This window comes from Triticum aestivum, chromosome 4D (assembly GCF_018294505.1).
Source record: "Triticum aestivum cultivar Chinese Spring chromosome 4D, IWGSC CS RefSeq v2.1, whole genome shotgun sequence".
Taxonomy (NCBI): Eukaryota; Viridiplantae; Streptophyta; class Magnoliopsida; order Poales; family Poaceae; genus Triticum; species Triticum aestivum.
Genome location: NC_057805.1, coordinates 73,861,602 through 73,880,609, shown reverse-complemented (window position 1 = coordinate 73,880,609; position 19,008 = coordinate 73,861,602). Strand labels below are relative to the sequence as shown.

The 19,008-nt window shown below is 43.7% G+C and overlaps 1 long non-coding RNA gene across 1 annotated transcript; it reads right to left on the bottom strand.

Annotated features, from left to right (window-relative positions):
- Positions 1-11,646: 11,646 nt before the first annotated feature.
- LOC123096297 (uncharacterized) lies at positions 11,647-16,355 on the bottom strand. Its single transcript, XR_006446537.1, has 5 exons — positions 15,838-16,355; positions 15,619-15,747; positions 15,393-15,473; positions 12,256-14,066; positions 11,647-12,162 (listed from the first exon to the last, which is right to left on the bottom strand). It is a non-coding gene; the product is annotated as an uncharacterized lncRNA (long non-coding RNA).
- Positions 16,356-19,008: the final 2,653 nt, after the last annotated feature.

Below are 19,008 nucleotides of genomic sequence, written 5' to 3'. Positions count from 1 at the left end.
ATGAAGATCCTCGTGATATTTATCGAAGATTGACTACTCTTGCGGCCGTCTAACTCTGATACCATGGGAGCAATGACACGGATGACAGTTGGGTCAAGCGCAATTTCCTCAAGCTATCATGCCATTCAACAAGAGAATGTCCTCAGTGATCCATCAACACTAGTGGATAAATGGCTAGCCACAACTTTTGTTGGTAGCGCCATCTCCCATCAACATCAGCACTATTTTTTCAAATAGTGTTGGCGTCGGCATATTTTGTATGACATTGATATAACCTTAGTACCGGCCTAGTTTTTTTGTCAAGCCATAGGTACTTGCTGTTGGAAATATGCCCTAGAGGCAATAATAAATAGGTTATTATTATATTTCCTTGTTCATGATAATCGTTTATTATCCATGCTAGAATTGTATTGATAGGAAACTCAGATACATGTGTGGATACATAGACAACACCATGTCCCTAGTAAGCCTCTAGGAGACTAGCTCGTTGATCAATAGATGGTTACGGTTTCCTGACCATGGACATTGGATGTCGTTGATAACGGGATCACATCATTAGGAGAATGATGTGATGGACAAGACCCAATCCTAAGCCTAGCACAAGATCGTGTAGTTCGTTTGCTCAGAGCTTTTCTAATGTCAAGTATCATTTCCTTAGACCATGAGATTGTGCAACTCCCGGATACCGTAGGAATGCTTTGGGTGCACCAAACGTCACAACGTAACTGGGTGGCTATAAAGGTGCACTACAGGTATCTCCGAAAGTGTCTGTTGGGTTGGCACGAATCGAGACTGGGATTTGTCACTCCGTGTAAACGGAGAGGTATCTCTGGGGCCACTCGGTAGGACATCATCATAATGTGCACAATGTGACCAAGGAGTTGATCACGGGATGATGTGAGTTACGGAACGAGTAAAGAGACTTGCCGGTAACGAGATTGAACAAGGTATAGGGATACCGACGATCGAATCTCGGGCAAGTAACATACCGATAGACAAAGGGAATTGTATACGGGATTGATTGAATCCCCGACATCGTGGTTCATCCGATGAGATCATCTTGGAACATGTGGGAGCCAACATGGGTATCCAAATCCCGCTGTTGGTTATTGACCGGAGAACGTCTCGGTCATGTCTGCATGGTTCCCGAACCCGTAGGGTCTACATACTTAAGGTACGATGACGCTAGGGTTATAGGGAAAGTATGTACGTGGTTACCGAATGTTGTTCGGAGTCCCGGATGAGATCCCGGACGTCACGAGGGGTTCCGGAATGGTCCGGAGGTAAAGATTTATATATGGAAAGTCCTGTTTTGGTCACCGGAAAAGTTTCGGGTGATATCGGTAATGTACCGGGACCACCGGGAGGGTCCCGGGGGTCCACCAAGTGGGGCCACCAGCCCCAGAAGGCTGCGTGGGCCAAGTGTGGGAGGGGACCAGCCCCAGGTGGGCTGGTGCTCCCCCCCACCAAGGCCCAAGGCGCATGGGAGAGTGGGAGGGGGCAAACCCTAGGTCCAGATGGGCCTTAAGGCCCACCCTAGTGGCGCCCCCCTCTTCCCCTTGGCCGCCCCCCTAGATGGGATCTAGGGCTGGCCGCCACCCCTTGGGGTGGGAACCCTAGAGGGGGCGCAGCCCCCCCCCCTATATATAGTTGAGGTTTGGGGCTGCCCATAGACACGAGAACGTCTCTCTTTCGGTGCAGCCCTACCCCTCTCCCTCCTCCTCCTCTCCCGCGGTGCTTGGCGAAGCCCTGCGGGATTGTCACGCTCCTCCATCACCACCACGCCGTCGTGCTGCTGCTGGATGGAGTCTTCCCCAACCTCTCTCTCTCTCCTTGCTGGATTAAGGCGTGGGAGACGTCACCGGGCTGCACGTGTGTTGAACGCGGAGGCACCGTTTTTCGGTGCTTAGATCGGAATCAACCGTGATCTGAATCGCTACGAGTACGACTCCTTCATCCGCATTCTTGCAACGCTTCCACATCGCGATCTACAAGGGTATGTAGATGCACTCCTTCCCTCTCGTTGCTAGTAAACTCCATAGATTGATCTTGGTGATGCGTAGAAAATTTTGAATTTCTGCTACGTTCCCCAATAGTGGTATCAGAGCTAGGTCTATGCGTAGTTTCTATGCACGAGTAGAACACAAAGCAGTTGTGGGCGTAGATGTTGCCAATTCTTCTTGCCGCTACTAGTCTTATCTTGTTTCGGCGGCATTGTGGGATGAAGCGGCCCGGACCGACCTTACACGTACGCTTACGTGAGACAGGTTCCACCGACTGACATGCACTAGTTTCATAAGGTGGCTAGCGGGTGTCTGTCTCTCCCACTTTAGTCGGAACGGATTCGATGAAAAGGGTCCTTATGAAGGGTAAATAGAAATTGGCATATCACATTGTGGTTTTACGTAGGTAAGAAACGTTCTTGCTAGAAACCTATACAAGCCACGTAAAAACTTGCAACAACAATTAGAGGACGTCTAACTTGTTTTTGCAACATGTGCTATGTGATGTGATATGGCCAGAAGATGTGATGAATGATGTATGAGATTGATCATATTCTTGTAATAGGAATCACGACTTGCATGTCGATGAATATGACAACCGGCAGGAGCCATAGGAGTTGTCTTTATTTTTGTATGACCTGCGTGTCATTGAATAACGCCATGTAAATTACTTTACTTTATTGCTAAGTGCGTTAGCCATAGAAGTAGAAGTAATCGTTGGCGTGACAACTTCATGAAGACACAATGATGGAGATCATGGTGTCATGCCGGTGACAAAGATGATCATGGTGCCCCGAAGATGGAGATCAAAGGAGCAAAATGATATTGGCCATATCATGTCACTATTTGATTGCATGTGATGTTTATCATGTTATGCATCTTATTTTCTTAGAACGACGGTAGCATAAATAAGATGATCCCTCACTAAAATTTCAAGAGACGTGTTCCCCCTAACTGTGCACCGTTGCGAAGGTTCGTTGTTTCGAAGCACCACGTGATGATCGGGTGTGATAGATTCTAACGTTCGAATACAACGGGTGTTGACGAGCCTAGCATGTACAGACATGGCCTCGGAACACATGCGAAACACTTAGGTTGACTTGACGAGCCTAGCATGTACAGACATGGCCTCGGAACACAAGAGACCGAAAGGTCGAACATGAGTCGTATAGTAGATACGATCAACATGGAGATGTTCACCGATGATGACTAGTCCGTCTCACGTGATGATCGGACACGGCCTAGTTTGACTCGGATCATGTATCACTTAGATGACTATAGGGATGTCTATCTGAGTGGGAGTTCATTAAATAATCAGATGAACTTCATTATCATGAACATAGTCAAAAGGTCTTTGCAAATTATGTCATACGCTTTAGTTCTACTATTTAAGATATGTTCCTAGAGAAAATTTAGTTGAAAGTTGGTAGTAGCAATTATGCGGACTGGGTCCATAAACTGAGGATTGTCCTCATTGCTGCACAGAAGGCTTATGTCCTTAATGCACCGCTCGGTGTGCTGAACCTCAGCGTCGTCTGTAGATGTTGTGAAACATCTGACATACACGTTTTGATGACTACGTGATAGTTCAGTGCGTACCGTTTAGAATTGTGGCACCAAAGACGGTTTTTGAAACGTCGCAGAACATATGAGATGTTCCGAAGACTGAAATCGGGATTTCAGACTAGTGCCCACGTCAAGAGGTATGAGACCTCTGACAAGTTTCTTAAGCCTGCAGACTAGGGGAGAAAAGCTCAATCGTTGAGCATGTGCTCAGATTGTCTGAGTGCCACAATCGCTTGAATCGAGTGGGAGTTAATCTCCCAGATGAGATAGTGATAGTTCTCCATAGTCACTGCCACCAAGCTAGTAGAGCTTCATGATGAACTATAACATATCAGGGATAGTTATGCTGATCCTTGAGCTATTCGCGATGTTTGACACCGCAAGAGTAGAAATCAAGAAGGAGCATCAATTGTTGATGGTTAGTAAAACCACTAGTTTAAGAAGGGCAAGGGCAAAAGGGATACTTCATGAAACAGCAAGTCGTTTGCTGCTCTAGTGAAGAATCCCAAGGTTGAACCCAAACCCGAGACTAAGTGCTTCTGTAATGAGAGGAACGGTCACTGAAGCAGTACTACCCTAGATATTTGGTAGATGAGAAGGCAGGCAAGGTCGACAGAAGTATATTGGATATACGTTATATGAATGTGTACTTTACTAGTACTCCTAGTAGCACCAGGGTATTAGATACCGGTTCGGTTGCTAAGTGTTAGTAACTCGAAATAAAAGCTGCGGAATAAACGGAGACTAGCTAAAGGTGAGATGACGATATGTGTTGGAAGTGTTTCCAAGGTTGATGTGATCAAGCATCGCATGCTCCCTCTACCATCGAGATTTGGTGTTTGCGTTGAGCATGATTGGATTATGTTTATCGCAATACGGTTATTCATTTAAGGAGAATAATGGTTACTCTGTTTATTTGAATAATACCTTCAATGGTCTTGCACCTAAAATGAATCTCGATCATAGTGACACACATGTTCGTGCCAAAAAATATAAAATAGTAATGATAGCTCCACATACTTGTGGCACTGCCATTTGAGTCATATTGGTATAGAACGCATGAAGAAGCTCCATGTAGATGGATCTTTGGACTCACTCATTTTTGAAAAGATTGAGACATGCGAACCATGTCTATTGGTATATGTGTATGAAGAAACTCCTTGCAAATGGATCGTTTGTACTCACTTGATTTTGAATCACTTTAGACATGCAAATCATACCACATGGGCAAGATGACTGAAAGGCCTCGTTTTCAGTGAGATGGAACAACAGAGCAACTTATTGGAAGTAATACATTTTTGATGTATGCAGTCCAATGAGTGCTGAGGCATGCAGTGGATATCGTTATGTTCTTACTTCACAGATGATTTGAGTAGATGCTGAGTGTATTTACTTGATGAAACACAAGTCTGAATTATTGAAAGGTTCAAGTAATTTCAGAGTGAAGTTGAAGATCGTCGTGACAAGAGGATAAAATGTCTATGATATGATCATAGAGATGACTATCTGAGTTACGAGTTTGACACACAATTAAGACATTGTGGAAAGTGTTTCACAATTAATACCGCCTGGAACACCATAGTGTGATGGTGTGTCCGAACATCATAACTACACCCTATTGGATATGGTGCATACCATGATGTCTCTTATCGAATTACCACTATCGTTTATGGGTTAGGCATTAGAGACAACCGCATTCACTTTAAAAGGGGGCACCACGCAATTCCGTAGAGACGACACCGTTTAGAGAAACCTAAGTTGTCGTTTCTTAAAAGTTTGGGGCTGCGATGCTTATGTGAAAAAGTTTCAGGCTGATAAGCTCGAACCCAAAGCGGATAAATGCATCTTCACAGAATACCCAAAACAGTTGGGCATACCTCCTATTTCAGATCTGGAAGCAAAAGTAATTGCTTCTAGAAACAGGTCCTTTCTCGAGGAAAAGTTTCTCTCGAAAGAATTGAATGGGAGGATGGTGGAGACTTGATAAGGTTATTGAACCATCACTTCAACTAGTGTGTAGCAGGGCACAGGAAGTTGTTCCTGTGGCACCTACACCAATTGAAGTGGAAGCTTATGATAGTGATCATGAAACTTCGGATCAAGTCACTGCCAAACCTCGTAGGACGACGAGGATGCGTACTACTTCAGAGTAGTGCGTGATCCTGTCTTGGAAATCATGTTGCTAGACAACAATGAACCTACGAGCTATGGAGAAGCGATGGTGGGCCCATATTCCGACAAATGGTTAGAAGCCATGAAATCCGAGATAAATGGATCTTTAAGAAGAAGACGGACATGGACGGTAATGTTACCGTCTATGAAGCTCGACTTGTGGAAAAGAGTATTTTCACAAGTTCAAGGAGTTGACTACGATGAGATTTTCTCATCCGTAGCGATGCTTAAGTCCGTCGGAATCATGTTAGCATTAGCTGCATTTATGAAATCTGGCAGATGGATGTCAAAACAAGTTTCCTTACTAGTTTTCGTAAGGAAAGGTTGTATGTGATACAATCAGAAAGGTTTTGTCGATCCTAAGGATGCTAAAAGGTATGCTAGCTCCAGCGATCCTTCCATGGACTAGAGCAAGCATCTCGGAGTCAGAATATACGCTTTGATGGAGTGATCAAAGTTTTTGGGTTCATACAAAGTTTGTTAGAAACTTGTATTTACAATAAAGTGAGTGGGAGCGCTGCAACATTTCTGATAAGTATATGTGAATGACATATTGTTGATCCGAAATGATGTAGAAATTTCTGGAAAGCATAAAGGGTTGTTTGAAAGGAGTTTTTCAAAGGAAGACCTGGATAAAGCTGCTTGCATATTGGGCATCAAGATCTATAGAGATAGATCAAGACGCCCTGATGATACTTTCAAAGAATGCACACTTGACATGATTTTGAAAGAGTTCAAAATAGATCAGCAAAGAAGGAGTTCTTGGCTGTGTTACAAGGTGTGAGTATTGAGTAAGACTCAAGACCTGACCACAACAGAAGAGAGAGAAAGGACGAAGGTCGTCCCCTATGCTTTAGACGTAGGCTCTACAGTATGCTATGCTGTGTACCGCACATGAAGTGTGCCTTGCCATGAGTTGGTCAAGGGGTACAATAGTGATCCGGGAATGGATCACATGACAGCGGTCGAACTTATCCTTAGTATCTAGTGGACTAAGGATTTTCTTGATTATGGAGGTGAAAAGGAGTTCGTCGTAAAGGGTACGTCGATGCGAACTTTGACACTAATCCGGATAACTCTGAGTAGTAAACCTGATTCGTATAGTACAGCAGTTATTTGAAAGGGCTCCAAATAGCGCGTGGTAGCATCCACAAGATGACATAGATATTCGTAAAGCACACACGAATCTGAAAGGTTCAGACCCGTTGACTAATAACCTCTCTCACAAGCATAACATGATCAAACCAGAACTCATTGAGTGTTAATCACATAGTGATGTGAACTAGATTGTTGACTCTAGTAAACTCTTTGGATGTTGGTCACATGGCGATGTGACCTGTCAGTGTTAATCACATGGTGATGTGAACTAGATTATTGACTCTAGTGCAAGTGGGAGACTGTTGGAAATATGCCCTAGAGGCAATAATAAATAGGTTATTATTATATTTCCTTGTTCATGATAATCGTTTATTATCCATGCTAGAATTGTATTGATAGGAAACTCAGATACATGTGTGGATACATAGACAACACCATGTCCCTAGTAAGCCTCTAGGAGACTAGCTCGTTGATCAATAGATGGTTACGGTATCCTGACCATGGACATTGGATGTCGTTGATAACGGGATCACATCATTAGGAGAATGATGTGATGGACAAGACCCAATCCTAAGCCTAGCACAAGATCGTGTAGTTCGTTTGCTCAGAGCTTTTCTAATGTCAAGTATCATTTCCTTAGACCATGAGATCGTGTAGTTCGTTTGCTCAGATACCGTAGGAATGCTTTGGGTGCACCAAACGTCACAACGTAACTGGGTGGCTATAAAGGTGCACTACAGGTATCTCCGAAAGTGTCTGTTGGGTTGGCACGAATCGAGACTGGGATTTGTCACTCCGTGTAAACGGAGAGGTATCTCTGGGGCCACTCGGTAGGACATCATCATAATGTGCACAATGTGACCAAGGAGTTGATCACGGGATGATGTGAGTTACGGAACGAGTAAAGAGACTTGCCGGTAACGAGATTGAACAAGGTATAGGGATACCGACGATCGAATCTCGGGCAAGTAACATACCGATAGACAAAGGGAATTGTATACGGGATTGATTGAATCCCCGACATCGTGGTTCATCCGATGAGATCATCTTGGAACATGTGGGAGCCAACATGGGTATCCAGATCCCGCTGTTGGTTATTGACCGGAGAACGTCTCGGTCATGTCTGCATGGTTCCCGAACCCGTAGGGTCTACATACTTAAGGTACGATGACGCTAGGGTTATAGGGAAAGTATGTACGTGGTTACCGAATGTTGTTCGGAGTCCCGGATGAGATCCCGGACGTCACGAGGGGTTCCGGAATGGTCCGGAGGTAAAGATTTATATATGGAAAGTCCTGTTTTGGTCACCGGAAAAGTTTCGGGTGATATCGGTAATGTACCGGGACCACCGGGAGGGTCCCGGGGGTCCACCAAGTGGGGCCACCAGCCCCAGAAGGCTGCGTGGGCCAAGTGTGGGAGGGGACCAGCCCCAGGTGGGCTGGTGCGCCCCCCCCCCCACCAAGGCCCAAGGCGCATGGGCGATTGGGAGGGGGCAAACCCTAGGTCCAGATGGGCCTTAAGGCCCATCCTAGTGGCGCCCCCCCTCTTCCCCTTGGCCGCCCCCCTAGATGGGATCTAGGGCTGGCCGCCACCCCTTGGGGTGGGAACCCTAGAGGGGCGCAGCCCCCTCCCCCCCTATATATAGTTGAGGTTTGGGGCTGCCCATAGACACGAGAACGTCTCTCTTTCGGTGCAGCCCTACCCCTCTCCCTCCTCCTCCTCTCCCGCGGTGCTTGGCGAAGCCCTGCGGGATTGCCACGCTCCTCCATCACCACCACGCCGTCGTGCTGCTGCTGGATGGAGTCTTCCCCAACCTCTCCCTCTCTCCTTGCTGGATCAAGGCGTGGGAGACGTCACCGGGCTGCACGTGTGTTGAACGCGGAGGCACCGTTCTTCGGTGCTTAGATCGGAATCAACCGCGATCTGAATCGCTACGAGTATGACTCCTTCATCCGCGTTCTTGCAACGCTTCCGCATCGCGATCTACAAGGGTATGTAGATGCACTCCTTCCCTCTCATTGCTAGTAAACTTCATAGATTGATCCTGGTGATGCGTAGAAAATTTTGAATTTCTGCTACGTTCCCCAACACTTGCTAAGTTTTTTTTTTATTTTCTACAATTTGTTATGGCGTACCCCATTAGGCTCACGCCAACACTAGTCCATCTGCTAACTACATATCCAATCAAAAAAACCTAAGTCCGATTCACCCCATCTATTTCACTTCGTCCCCCTCTCGACCAACGCCACCGCCGACACCTCCCGACCACGCCGTTCATCGACGCCGGACCAGCGCCCCCACCGTCACCTCTGAGTCAGCAGGTGAGACACCCCCCCCCCCCCGCGCGCGCGCGTGTGCGCATCTTCTTCTCCTCCCCTTGCGTCCCCCTCGTCCGCAGACACCTTGGATTCCACGTAACCCGTGAATTTGGTATATTTGTGTATAAAATTAGTAGTGTAGAATTAGATTTTGTAGTGTAGTATCCGATTATACTTAGTAGAAATTGATTTATTAGTGTAGTGTAGAAACCAATTTTCTACTTAGGGTAGAACTTTTTTTAGTAGAAATCGTCAAATTTGTTTGTCGTGTCGCTTCTACTTGACATGCCAATTAGGAAAGAAAGAACGAAAACATGATGACTTGCGAGCTTTGTCTATTAACTTGAAAGTAATGCTAACAAATTTCTTGCTTTTTACCATGATGACTCATGAGTGTGCGCTGTCTTGATACAGCAAGGAAATATTTGTTCGCTACTTGTTCATTCATATGGTGTAACTTAAAGGATTGCCATTGTATTAATGATTCAATTTCAACTTTGGCAATGTAGTCTAGAATGTTTGGAATAAATAAGATGAACTCCTATAAAGTACTTCAAAGTTATCTAAGACAGGACAGATTTTTTTAATATTGTTTTTCATAAGAAACTCCGAAAATGTATGCCTAAATAAAAAAGATATCAATTCTATGACCATGTTTGTCACCCTTAGACCGAAGAGGCAGTCTTTTGTGTTCTTTTGGCCCGAGAGGAGCTTTTCGGCCACCGTCCGATCGAAGTTGCCTTTTCGGTTTATGTGGGGCCAAAGAGGGCAAATCCTATTTGGCGCTTATGCGTCGGTTCGTCAACAGGCGCCTGCAGGCGCATCTAATTGGGCTAGGCCCATCTTGCCATTTTTTCTTCTTTCTGTACAAGAGAAAAAAAAAGCAACGCATAGGGCGGAATTTTAACCTAAGATCTCCTCGTCATTCGCAACCTGCGCTAGCCACCCCACCAGCCTCACATCTTCGGCTCTTTTCAACTTTTTTTACTTCTTATTTCTTTTTTTTTCTTTTTTTATTTCAGAATGGTTTTGCTCGGTTTTTTATTTCTTTTTCTTTTTTTTTCTTTTGCTCATTTGAATGAACTTTTTTTCGAATCGATGAACTTTTTTCAATACCGACGAACTTTTTTCGCATTCAATGAACTTTCTTCGAATTGGGTGAACTTTTTTCAAATTCGATGAACTTTTTTCGAATTGGATGAATTTTTTCGAATTCGATGTACTTTTTTCCAAATTCGATGAACTTTTTCCAAAATCGATGAACTTTTTTTGAATTCGATGAACTATTTTCAAAATTGATGAACTTTTTTCAAATCCATGAATATTTCAATTTTTTGTTTTCTCAAATTCATACACTATTTTGAATTTGCTATTTTTCAAAATACAATGAACTTTTTATTATAAAAATTAACTTCTTTGAATTCATGAACTTTTTCCATTTGGTGAACTTTTTGGTGAATACGTGAACCTTTTTTTGCATGTTCGTGAACTTCATTTGAAATATGTGAACATGTTTTTAAATATTTAAAAAATCTAAACGGTACGGTAAATGCACAATAAATAGTGAGTCTGCTATTTTCGTTCTTAAGATTCGCGCTATACACAGTCGCGAACTGTTAGTTGGTCAGGTGGTTAGACAATATGTACATAAGTGCGATGGCGCGTGTTCGATTCCGGAATTTCTTATTGGACGCATATTGCGTCAAGCTGTCGGCGTTTCGCACAGGGAAAATGCAGCGATCGTTCGACTGGGCCCGCCCATTTAAGCTTTTCAACGTCCCGGTTTTCGGAATCTTCTACAGGTTTCCAGCCGGTTTTTGCTGGTTTTGGGAAACTTTTAGAAGGTTTCTGAACCAGTGTTTTCTTTGTTCTGTTTTTTTGTTTCCATTTCTTTATTTTTTCCTTGTTCTGTTTCCTTTTCTTCTTTTCTGTTGTTTTTTCCTCTTTCCTTTTTTCTTTTTTTGTTTCTCTGTTTGTTTTTTTTCTTTTGTCCTGATTTTTTCATAAAACTGTTCAAAATTTGTTCACATTTCCAAAAAATGTTCAGAAGTTTCAAAAATTATTCTCAAATTTTAAAAAATGTTCGTGTTTTTGCAAAAAAATGTTCACAAAATGAAAAACAAAAAAAAGTTTAAAATATTCCAATTTTTTGCCATTCCAAAAATGATAGGATTTTTTTCAAATAAAAGATTATGTTTTGTAAAAAAACATGTTCATGTTTTAAAAATTTTGTTCAAATATTTCAAAAAATGTTCTAGATTTCAAAATTTTGTTCACATTCTAAAAAAATGTTGTGCTTCCAAATTTGTTAGGGATTTTCAAAATTGTTCTCCGTTTCGAAATTTGTTCTCAAATTTTAAAAATGTTCGTGCTTTAGAAAATTGTTCACAAATTCTGAAAATGTTCATGTTTTCGAAAAATGTTTGGGAAATTCAATATTTTGTTCACGAAATCATACAATTGTTTGCTTTTTGAAAAGAAAATCGTACTATTAAAAATTTAATTAAAATTTGGAAAATGGTAAAGGATATTTTTCAAACAGTGTTAAGTCTTATACATTCTTTAGTTCTTTTAGATTTTTGCTGTTCATTTGTCAACTGAGGTGTTCCAGCTTAGTGGCTAGCATGGAGCGAGCACAAGTCTGTGGTCCTGTGTTCGATTCCCAGTGGTTGCGCCTACCTTTTAGCGATTTTTTTTTTCAGCTGGTTTCTGTGGCGCACTGCAATGGGCCAGCCCAATCGTCGCACGCGAACGGCGTGCCTGTGCGAAATCGCGGCAATTTGACGCAGAACGCGTCACATAGAAACTCCCTTCGATTCCGGGCGGAAGCCAGTTTTTGTGGCGCTGCTCTTGTTTTTGGGCCGGCCCACCCAAATTCCGGGCGACCGGAGAGCTGTCTTCGGCTAACGTGAGACCGAAGAGGTGAGGATAAGACCGACCGTCTTCTTCCTCCCGACGCCAGTCCTCCCTTGCCGCTCTCTCTGCACAATGCACGCCAGCAGCAGCTGCAGAAGACAGAACCAGATTTTGTGATTGATCACCTCACAGGAACCACCAGAAGCTCACTAAAACTCCAGAGATGGATTATCACCCCGCACCAGTTCCTGCAGCAGGCACAGTCGCCGAAGCCAGCCGAGAAGCTTCAATCATCAAGACCTGCACTCCCTTCTGAAGCATCTCCTACATTAAGAAAGAGCAAACCGTAAACATCACACTTGTAGAGGATCTGACAACATGTTTGTCAAAAGTAATCTTGTTCCTCACAGTCCAGACACCCCAGCAAACAGCAGCAATAGCAATCATATAGTACATATTATTTTCCCCAGGTAGAAAGGAGAACAACCAAGTGAAACTCTGCCATACGTTTCTTGGAACACAAGGAGCCCCGATAGTGTTACCAATAGTGCCCCACACGGCTTTTGCCATATGACAGCCAAAAAATATGAGTAGCAGTCTCAGTACAGTCACAGAAAGAGCAAGTCGGGTTTCCCAACCATTTTCTTTTTCTCATGTTATCTCTAGTTAATATAGCATTACGGAATAACTGACACATAAAGATTTTGATTTTAAGAGGGATCTTTGCTTTCCAAAGCCATTTGTTATTAGCACCAGAAAACACACGTTCAAGCCACATATATGTGGACTTGGTAGCAAACTGCTTATTTTTTGTCAGGGACCACAAAACCTTATCTGGGAAAGAATTCAATTCTATCTCACGAATAGCTCGGAAAATGTTGTTCCATTGCTCCAGCATCTCACCAGATAAACGACGACGAAAGAGTAGATGGTAATATTATTAACAAATTCTGCAATCGTGCAACTCTGTTTTTGGCAAATGTCAAAAAGTTCAGGAAACTGGACTTGCAATGGAATACAATTTAACCAGGGATCTAACCACAGCCTAACCAAATCACCGTCAACTCCCTTCCAGCAAAGTAAACATCTTTTACATCCAAAATGTGTTTCCAGCAGGGGAGAATCATTAAACGGGCTTTGACCGAAGCCACAGTATGATTCCGAAAATATTTGGCTTTAATAGTATCCTGCCACAGCCCCTTTTGGGTCTCTACCTTCCACCACCAGTTTGTCATTAAACTAATATTCTGCTTTTTCAAATCTAGGATTCCCAAACCTCCCTTTTTCTTGGAACGACAAAGGATTTTCCACTTAACAAGGTGGTATTTGCGTTTACACCCACTTCCTTCCCAAAAAAGGCGTCCACAAGGTTTATCCAGTTTTTTCAGTAGAGTTTTGTTAAACAAGAACATAGACATCAGGAAAGAGGGAATTCCCACCAAACTAGAATTGGCAAGAGTCAATCAAAGCATCTAATTTCTTTATCATTCTAGCTTCTACGGAGGACAAATCACTTGTCTCAAGAGCAGAAAAAGTGACAGGGACCCCAAACACTTCATAGGAAGGCAGCCTAGTTGACATCCAAATAAATCTGAATAAAATTCAGTATTGGTGTTATCACTGCCAGCGGAAAAATATTCTGACTATAATTGAGCTTAAGTCCAGACATAGTCTCCAACCAGGCCTCGTCCCTTTCCGTTAATTTCTTAACGAAATACAGTCTTTTTTCCAACACTGTCCCAGCGGCAGCAGATCGAGAGAAGGCAAGAAGGGGACGAAAGGGGAGTAAGAGAGGCGAAGTTAGTCGGGAGCACTAACAAGAAACCTGCCGCTAAGAGCTCGAAGTCGAAACATTAAGCTACAGGGCTAAAACCTGTTACCACGCATCTAAACCTCGAACCAAAACAGACATAGTTTGCAAACAGCAACATGAAGCTAGTTATCAGACTCAAAAAGGGTGAAGTCGATGAATCCAGCAGAGAAGCTTCAACCATCAGGACCTTGTTCATCACTCCTTGCTGAAGCACCTTCCTATCAGCATCTTTCAAGAGACCTGATCAATACATCAGGAAAGAGCACACTGTAAAAACCACACCTGTAGGGGATCTGACAATATAATTCTCAAAGGTGATCTTGTTCCTCACTGTCCATATACTCCAACAAACAGCAGCAATAGCAATCATATAAATTTTGCTCCCCCCAGGCAAATATGAAAACAACCAAGAAAACTTTGCCACAAATTCTTAGGCACGCAAGAGGCCCCAACAACATTACCAATAGTTCCCCATACAGCTTTTACAATATGACACCCAAAGAAATGGTGGTTTGCATCTCCCATCGTGTCGCAGAAAGAACATATAGGATTCCCCAAGCATTTACGTTTATCCCTAGTTAGAATAGCATTGCGGAAAAGCTGGCATGTAAAAATCTGGATATTAAGAGGAACATTGGCTTTCCACAGCCACTTGTTATTAGTACCCGAAATACTACGTTCAAGGACATTTATACACAGACTTAGTAGTGAACTGTTTGCTTTTAGTTAGCGACCACGAAACCTTATCGGGCAAAGGGTTCAAATTCTTTTCTCGAACAGTTTGGCAAATGCCGGACCACTGTTCCAACAAATCCCGGGTCAACCGACGACGAAAGGGAACCTGGTAGTCACCAGCAACAAATTCTGCAATTGTGCAGTCCTTTTTTGACAAATGTCAAATAGCAATGGTGACTAAATCTGTAAGGGTGTACACCACAGATCTGACCAGTCTTACCAAGTTACCTCTATTCCGAACCACCTCCCTCCCCGCAAAATAGACGCTTTTCACTTTTATAATATGTTTCTAACAAGGGGAGTCATTAAAAGTAGGTTTCAGCCCATCCTGGGTTTCTAATTTCGACCACCACTTAGTCATTAAGCTAATGTTCTGTTTCTCCAGATCCAGGATACCCAATCCCCCTTCTTTCTTTGAACGACACAGAACTTTCCACTTGACAAGGTGGTACTTACATTTACCACCATTTCCTTCCCAAAACATACGCCACCGAGGCTTATCAAGTTTTTTCAGTAAGATATTATTGAAAAGAAACATAGACATAAGAAACGAGATGATTCCAGAGAGGCTAGAATTGACAAGGGTCAATCTAACACCAGAAGACGCTGTACCACCAATCCAGGCATCTAATTTTTTAATCATCCTAGCTTCCAGGAATACAAGGTCACAAGTTTTGAGAGTAGAAAAAGTGACAGGAACAGCCAAATAAGACACTACACCATTTTCAATGAGGTCAGGGGCAATGCCCACAATCATGGGCATTGAGGATCATGTTTTTCAGGCATTCAACAGCAATAGTAAACAAAAATGAGGTTCATAGCATCCATTACCTCGAGTTCAGTCACGATCCTGTCAAGATAGCATCAATATCACAATCGGAAAGTTTGCTCTTCACCATCAGCTGCTTCGCCCTGAACAGAAGAAGATAAACCAGTGACTTGGTTGTACTCCTAATAATTCGACTGTTTTGATATGCAAATCCCGAAATAGGTGTAAATTTTGAACCGAAAAAGGCAAGAAAACGAACAATAGCAAAGAAAGTCGCTACAATCTCACCTCAACAGCTGCTGCTGCTGCTGCCGCCGCCGCCGCCGATGGGTCGCTAGAATCCCCATCTGCCGCTCCCGATGGTGAAGGTGAGGCCTGGCCACGCTCCGTGGAGGGGGAGGAGGAACCTACACGTACCTATGCAAGAGGAAAAGAATCGACTGTAAGACTCGACGGAACGCAAGAAACGCAAGAAACACCAAGAAATGTTGCTGGATGGGGATTCACCTCCTCCGCGACGACGGGCGGTGGCGAGCCGTGCTGGGGCGAGGGGGGGTGGGGGGCGTCCTCCTCAATCGGCTCCAGTGGAGGCTCCTGAACGGGCGCCGCCGGATGCGGGAGCTGGACCACCTCCGGCGGGGGCACTGGCGGTCGCGGGAGAGTTCCGCGAGCAGGCCGGCGAAGACCATCACATCCGAGGCCCTGTTTGCCCCAGCGCAACCGGACGGCATGACCGTCGTGTGGACGGACCGCTTGAGAGCGGCCGGCTGACGAGGGGGAGGCAGCCGAGCAGGTGGGGCGTTGGGGGCTCCCGCCCGCGGAACGAGCTGGTAAGTACTAGGGACGTCAGGCGGCTGCGGCCGCGGCCCTGGGGCTGCGGGGGAGGCCGGTCCCGGCGGCGGCGGCGGAGACGGGGCTGCGGGGAGGGGCGGTGGCTGCAGCAGCGGCGGCGACGCGGCTGCGGGGGAGGCCGGTGGCTGCGGCAGCGGCGGAGACGGGGGGCGTCGCTGCCACACCGTCGGGGTGGACGGGCCACCCAACAGGGACGCAACATAGTCATCATAGGAAGGCTGCTCCGCTGGCTGGCTAGGCCCAGCGGCAGAGTCGGGACTCGGGGTGGGGCTCGGGGGATCCATGTGGAAATACTTTTTCCAATTTCCAAATACCTACGTGTCCCTATATATATATTTCTACCACGACACGGGCGCCCCTATGGCGGTTATTAAAACTTTTGAATTATTCTTTAAATCATGAACATTTTTTAAGTTGGTGAACATTTTTTCAAATTCGTGAACATTTTTTTAAATCACGAGCATTTTATGAATCGATGAACTAATTTGTGGTCCGGGGAAATTTTTTGAATTTGTAGAACATTTTTTAAAACTAATGAACAATATTTGAACTGGCGATAATTTTGTTCAATTTCGTTAACATTTTTATAATACACGATTTTTTTCAAAATATTTGATACTTTTTAATACGCCAAACAAAGTTAGTTTGTAGGTTTGATTTTTTTTCCTTTTTTACTTTTCTTTTCCCCATTATATTTCCGGAAAATGGAATTTTAAGGGGTTAATACAGGTAGGGGCCTCCCACACTATCTAATGTCAACTTTCCACTATGAAAAATGAAGTTTTGAGTAATATTACGGCGCCTACGGCGCAAAACTTCTGCTCGTTGACTTTTCATAAAATATTGAAGGGGGGCATAAGTCAAAGTATCTGTTGGTCGTATAACATGTTTGTCGTAATAACCTCACTAGTGCGGAAACGTCTAGCTATGATGTGGCAAAAACGGTCTTGCTGGCGTCGACACCCAACGCCAGCAATATGGCGCCACTGTTAAAAATTAGTGGTGCCGTTAGAGCCCACGCCAGAAGTATTTCATATGATGATGATGTGCCACGTGGCCAACACTAGCAATAAGTGTACCTTACCACTGTCGTACCTTATTGGCCAACACCAGCAAATTGATCTTTCGCTAATAAAAAATATATTCTACTTCACAAACTAAATAATTCAAATTCATAAAAGATACTAGCTAGTTAAAGAACTCCGTAATTCAACTTCACAAACTAAATAGTCCACTCTTGGTCAAGAATTAACTTCAACTGGCGAATCTTGTGTCTGTCCATCTTTTTTCAAATGATTTATCTCCATCTCGAGGTCATTCCCCTCGGTCCTGAGGAGTTTTCTCTCCTTCTTCAACTTATCCCTCTCCTCGATCAGCTGATCTCTCTCGTCCATCATCCTATTAGTCTTGGAGAAGAGACCAGCCTTCTCGTTCAGCAGTTGACCTGTCTTCGCCTTCACCGAGGCATTCACCTCTTGCAGGCTATTGGTGGTATATAGGTGACCCTTGAAGAGATTGCCGTTGCCTCTATAATTGGCCATGATCTGATGCACTTTAATTTGTTAGAAAAATAAACAATGTTATGTTGGGTTGCAAACTATTTTTAAAGTATGTCAAGAACACTACAATACTTTGAGGTGTTTGGCTCTAGGACCATTGAACTATGACAACAAATGACAATTGAACTATGCATGACAACAGTTGCCTACAATATGACATTTGACAATTGAACTATATATGACAACAAGGAAGGAAGCACACACGTGCATGATACATTTGCTAGAGATAACCTCGGCACTAAGGAATTATTCCATCATGTCAAATCAGATCAAATAAGTTATTATGAATAACTCATGATGTGGCATTACTACGAATCAACCAAATTATTCCTAAAAAAGTTCAACTAAACAATAACCATTCACCACAGTTCATGCATACAGAGAACTTAGAAGATTACATACTCTGAAACTTCATAATCAATGTTCAGTATAATAGCTAGAGAGTAACATAAACATATTTTCAGCCCATGCCCCCCCCCCAATGTTTCCATCTCAAGCTCTGCCACTGAACCCTAACTAATCGAGAGTGAAGAAAACAAATGGGGAGGGAGATGCTCACCGAAGATTGGAGCGCGGTGCGTCGTTAACCGCCTACGTCTTTGTCGCTGTCACCTGCCTTCATTACCGAAACCCTAACATTTTGGATGAAATAAATGATTAACATAAAATGGTCGATAAATGGCAACGAGAGGGGAGGTGTAGATGTATGGCAACGAGAGGGGGAGGCCTAAAAGAATACTTCAGCACCGGAAATGGCTGGAATCATCGACAGAAGGGGGTCAATCGACGGAGGTGGCGGTGAGAAGGAAAGGGGGGGAGAGAGAGAGAGAGAGTGTGTGTGTGTGTCGAGTAGTGGAGCGAGGGGACTATGTCCCCCCCCCCCCCCCCTAGGTTTTGACCCGGGCGCGTCGGAAGTGTAGGGCTAGGCCCAATGGGCCATTTTCAGGAATATAATTAGAAGTTAAAATATATATAAAAGATTCAAAAAATATAAAATAAAAAGACTCAAAATTATAAAAGATTCAAAATTCTTGAAGACTTTAAAACAATAAAAAAAACTCAAAATATGAAGATTCAAAATTATAGAAAGACTCAAAATTATAAAGATTCAAGATAATAAATAAAAAACTCAAAACTATAGAAAGACTCAAATTTGTGGTGTATTATAAACTGCTATGCGAGCACTAAAACATTATCTACAACGTCAGACAGAAATACAGTGCCAACATTAGTTTTTGCTTGGTCAGTACAGATGGGTCCAGACATT